This window comes from Gossypium raimondii, chromosome 6 (assembly GCF_025698545.1).
Source record: "Gossypium raimondii isolate GPD5lz chromosome 6, ASM2569854v1, whole genome shotgun sequence".
NCBI lineage: Eukaryota > Viridiplantae > Streptophyta > Magnoliopsida > Malvales > Malvaceae > Gossypium > Gossypium raimondii.
Genome location: NC_068570.1, coordinates 2,927,039 through 2,933,068, shown reverse-complemented (window position 1 = coordinate 2,933,068; position 6,030 = coordinate 2,927,039).

Sequence of the window (6,030 nt, the reverse complement as noted above, 5' to 3'; positions counted from 1 at the left end):
GCTCTTACGTGGACGCGTTTTGGTGTTTTTGGGCCATTTCAGTAAATAATTAAAAATTTGGCTTATTTCCGTAAATAAAGTTAGAAATGGGCCTTTATTGGTAAAATTATCTTAATAGTTAGACCTAAATTTGAAAATAAAAAAGTAGAGAAACTAGATTCCTGAAAATATAATTGAATTAAGTAAATTTTAATTTTTTGAAGAATACAAGGACTTATGACATATTTTAAACAAAATCATCACATGTGCTATTTGTTTTTAATATTAATTAATAATATATTAATTCTTCTTAATTCCGTTGCCGTGTATCAAATAATTATTTATAACCAAAACGATGATAAAAATTCCAAAATAATCTAATCTAGAAATGGTATAACAAAAATACTTGACTAACAAACTCATATTTAAGAACAACTCAAATCGAATATAACCTAAACTCAACATTACTCAATTTTAAAATAATTTGAACTCAAGAATAACCTCAACTTCAAATTATTTGATCAATAAACAAATCACATTTTATATTATCAAAATTTTTAAAATGACATAAATTCATAACTATACTCTAAATCTAATTAATTTATCTTAATTTAAAATCAATCTTCGATTGAGCTTTAATTAAGTTAGTATCGATATTTAGGACAGCAGAATCCGCCCTCGTAAAATGAAAAAATTATGTTTTAGCCTCTTTAAATTTATAAAAGTTTATGATAATATGTTGTAAAAATATAGTTTACCCCTTAAATTGATAAATTTTTTATTTAGTCATTTTAAAAACTATAAAAATATATGCTAATAAATAGTGAAATTACATGCATCAGCGTATATCAATATTATTTGAATTGAGTCGGATAGACGACCAGATTGAGAACTAAATAGGGTACCGATTTGATGAAATGCTTTAGACTAGTTAAGTCCGAAACTCATACGACCGATTCAATTAATAAAAAAATCGATTCAACCGATATTCAAAACTTTTATTTTTATTAATATTTTAAAATTTATTTAATATCAATAAATCAATGATTTAATTGTGTGATTTCAAAAACTTTAGTGTATATTATGGCCAATTGACGAATCTACTAATAAACAAAAACCAACTGCGGCAAAGGGCATGGAAAACAAACTGGACACGTATTGCCAAAAGACAGCGACAGCAATGAGTCGTCTACAACCATAAGAATTTTTAAGCCTTGCAACGTGAAAAAAATGAACGAACAACAACTTGACGCGTAGCCAAATGGAGTTCTTTGAAATCTCATTGGCTAATTTTTTTATTTGACTTTTCTTTATTGGGTTTTGGAGGAATCAAAGAAAGAAACTTCCATTTGTTAATTAGAAAAAATAACCCCCAAAAAAAGGGCAAAAAGTCGTATTCGTACTGTCAGAAACACGTGTCGAGGTTTGTAGGATTATTTAAAAAATATGTTGGAGAAAATAATATTTTATTGATAAAGGGAAGAAGATATTTTAGTGTAGGTCAAGATATTTTGAAGGGGAGTGTGGACTCTGAAAAGTGAGAGTGCTTATTAGTTATTTTACAGCCCATCTCATCAGAAGAAAGGAATCTGATAACCGTGCAATAATTATAGGCGGGGTTGGTAAGGTAAAGTATGGGTGTAATCTAGCTGATTAAGTTTAAGTTTAAGTTGAAATTTAATTCGGAATTTAAAATTTATATTCGAGTCGAATTTGATTATATATCTAATTTTAAGTTTAAGTTGATTCGAGATATAATTAAATTATTTAAATTTGAGTTTGATTAAATTTATTTATCAATTTTTATACTAAAATTCAACTCGATAATTAAGTTTAAGATTAATAATATATATTAAAGGTTTGATAACTCTCGTGAGTTGTTCAAGTAAAGTATTATTAAACTCAAAATTGGCTCGATCGATAGCTCAAGTCACTTGAGCTTGACTTGATAATTATCAAATTAAGTTTAAAATTTTTCAAGTTAAACTCGAATAGCTTGAAGTACGAATGTCTTATTTACAAGGTAAATAACTATATTTGAAAATAAAATACTCCATTACAAACGCAGATGTCAAGTTAGAATCTCATCTTAAAATGTAAAATAATTATAAATTATTAAAATGTTTATGGGTTAAATAGGATTTATTTTCGCTTAAAAAATGTCTAAGCTCAAACTTGATTCATCAAAATCATCAATATCACTATCCAAAATAATAAAAATGTTTTTATTTTTAATCATACAAAATATATAAATATTAATATAAAATTAATTTTAATTATTTTAGACAGTCAATGAGTTGGTAAGGTAAACGAGATGGTGGAACCAAACGTCTTTGTTAAAGGGGATAATAATTTATTTGACCCATCAACTTTGCAAAATATTCATTTTAGTTTTCCATTTTATTTTATTTTTTTAGCCTTGAACTTATATTGTTTGTCAAATTATCCCAAATTGGATAGAAAGCTTACGTCTGTTAACCTTATTGATATGACATCCATGCGTATACCACATCAACAATTAATTAATTTTTTAACATTTCAATAATTATAAAATATTATTATAGTTTTTATTATTAAATAACTTTTATGCTTTTTTGTAATTTTTATACTTCTTAACCATTTTATATATTTTATATTTTTTAAGCAAAAAATTTAATTAATTGTTGATATGGCATACACATAGACTGCCATGTAGAGGTGCTCTTGGGCCGAGTCGGGCTGGGCCTAGAGAAAAAAATTCGGCCCGCGTCCTAGGCTCGGGCCTGGCCCGGCCCAAAATATGGGACTGAAATTTTGTCCAGACCCGGCCCGGGAAAAAATTCCTAAGCCCAAGCCCGGCCCGGCCCTTTTTTTAATAAACACCAAAAATTTATTTTAAAAATAAAAAATTATTTTAAAATTAAAAAATAAAATTTATTTATTATATTCGGGCCGGGCCGGGCCGAGTCAGGCTGAAAAAGTGGTGCCCGAGGCTCGGCCCGTTTTCTAAACGGGCCTCTTTTTTTGCCCAAACCCATATTTCAGGTGGGCCGTCGAGCCAGGCCGCCCGACCCATGAGCACCTCTACTGCTATGTAGATGTTAGCAAAGTTAACAAATGTCTTATTTTTCATCAATTCCGGAGTGTTTTGACAAAAAATACTAGTTTAAGGGCTAAAGGAGGTGAAAAATATATGAAGGGGTAAAATGGTTTTTTTCGTAAAATTTGAGGGTCAAATAAGTCATTATACATTGTTAAAGTTACTACATCGCAAATGCATTTGAAACATCCATTATCAAGGTGATCATGGCCAGATCAAATCAGGTCAAGGCTTAATTTTAAAATAAATTCAAGTTTAATCCACCCCAATCTGCTCAAATAACTTGTTTCGTTGTTCAAAAATAATAATAATTTTTATTTCAAATTCATTATTAAAATATATTAATATACTATTTTTTTAAATAATAAAATAGGCTGGGTCAAGTCAACTCAAAGTTGAAAAACATAAATCTAAGTTCGACTCATTGTTAGGGATCGTCTCGATTAAGCAACAAGTAACAAAAATAGCAGAATAAATTGAGAAATTGAACACACAAATTTAACGTGGAAAAACCCCTCCAAAGAGGATAAAAAACCACGAGCAAAGATAATTTTACTATAATGGCAAAAGAACGAAGAGTACAAAAGATGGAGATAAAATTAAACCCCAAAAACCCGAAATCAAAGAACCCTCAAAACGTAAACACAAAATTCTCTAAATGTGTTATGAGTTCTAATATCTAATGGGTGTATTTTCTAATGTTGTAAAAGAGCCTATTTATAGGCTAAATTCATATGTCAAACAATAATAAAATAATCTAAACTAATCAGTGTTTGACTGAAATAAATAAACAGAGTTTAACTAAAAGATTATTTTTCAAATTTGACTGAAAATAGGAGTTATACTTAACAAATCTCCACCTTGACTCATATTTCCACAACTCCATCTTTGCCAAAGCCAGCCACGAGCCTATCTTGAACCATGCAGGGAATTAACTGAGTCGAATCTGTGCTTAGAAACTGGAAGACTTCTAGCCTTCGACTTGTACACTGCCAAATCAAAACTAACCCGGGTCTGATTTTCACGAACACAGTGCCCTAACTTTTCAAAACCTGCATCCAAAAGAAAACCTCTATTCAATGAAACGGTCATACATTCTTCCCTCCTATGACCAAGTTGTCTCCGCTCCAAACGAGTTTACTTCGACTCTGTAACGGATGAGGGACGTCTAATTTCACCGGTCACTGTTGAACCTTCCAGAATATAAAGACTGCCAGTTCTTTTACCTTTTAACAAAACGAGAGCTCCACGAGATACTTTAATGCCGCTTGACTTGATGTTGATTTTGCATCCTTTCAAGTCTAAAATACTCAAGGAGATGAGATTCTTTCGTAAATCAGGCACATACTTGACATCTGAGAGTGTCCTAATCATCCCATCGTGTATCCTAATTTTAATAGTACCAATACCAATTACCTTACTAGATGAATCGTTTCCCATGCGCACAACTCCACCTCCAATCGAACTGTATGTAGAGAACAATTCTCTATTGGGACACATGTGGAAAGAACATCCCGAATCTAGGATCCACTTGGATGTGAGCTTGGAGTTATCGCTCGTTGACACTAACAATAAATCACCACTGCTTTTATCGGCCAAATTAGCACCAGCTACATCTTTATCGTTACTCTCAGCAGTTCTTTTATTTCACAGTTTATAACAATCTGCTTTGACGTGACCTAACTTTTTACAATAGCGACACCTTTTGTCTCGTTTCTTTGATGCTACTAAAACGGAAGCTTGCCTATCTGCCTCGCTATCCAAATGAAGCTCATTGTCGAGTTTGTCTCTACTCAACAAATGACCCTTCACATCTTCAAACGAGATTTTGTCTCTGCCATAAATCAGGGTCTCCTTGAAAGACTTGTATGAAGGGGGTAAAGAGCACAATAATAGCATAGCTTGATCTTCATCATCAATATGAACCTCAACATTTTTTAAATCATTTAAAAGAGCAATGAATTGACTGATGTGATCTCTAAGAAACTCACATTCGTTCATGCGAAGCGTAAATAGACGTTATTTCAACACTAAACGGTTAGCTAGAGACTTAGTCGCATAAAGAGTTTCTAACCTTTTCCACGAGGCGGATGAGGTATTCTCCATCAATACCTCCTGCAATACCGTATTCGCGAGGCACAACTGGATTGCAGACAAGGCCTTTTTCATCAAGCTCTTCCCATTCTGTTTTATTTAGATTCTCAGGCTTTTTCCCGGTAACAACCTTTTTCAAACCAAATTGAACTAGAATTGCCATCATTCGAACTTGCCACAGATTGAAATTTGTCTCACCATCGAACTTCTCAATTTCAAACCTTGTTGTTGCCATATCTAAATGGGTTGATCTATGAAAATTGAACTAGCTCTGATACCACTTGTTAGGGATCGTCCCGATTGTACAAGACCAATTTTGACCCGGCCCAATAGCCCAAGGCCCAAAATCTAAATTGGCCCAATTGGGCCCAAAAATTAATCAACATCAGGGAACCTTCTCCAGTGCCGCATGCCAGGGCCATGTGCTCCGTAGGGCTACCGAACCTGCTCCCTGGTCACCTCAGCCACCTGCTTTGCCTGATATCGCCGCACCTACTCCTGCAAAAACAGAAGCTAAACAGATAGAAACAAGCAAAGACCCAGAAGACAATAGCAAAGATTAAATTTTTATTCGGGTATAAAAACTGATTTGTAAACAGAAAGTAGGGAGGGTATATTATTTTCGGTACAAAACCGATTGAAAAACATTGTAAAAGGGGGAACGATTTCAAGAAATAAAGAGTAGAAAAAAACAGATTAAATGACTATTTGTTTTCGGTATAAGATCTATTTCCCTTCTTTCTATTTTTTTTCTTTCTTTATTTTCCTTCCTTTTGAAACTGTTTATATACATACATATATTTCTTTAGTTTTCTTTTTTAACTATTATACATATATTGAAAAAAGTTATAAAAAAGGAAAAAGGAAAAAAACGCACC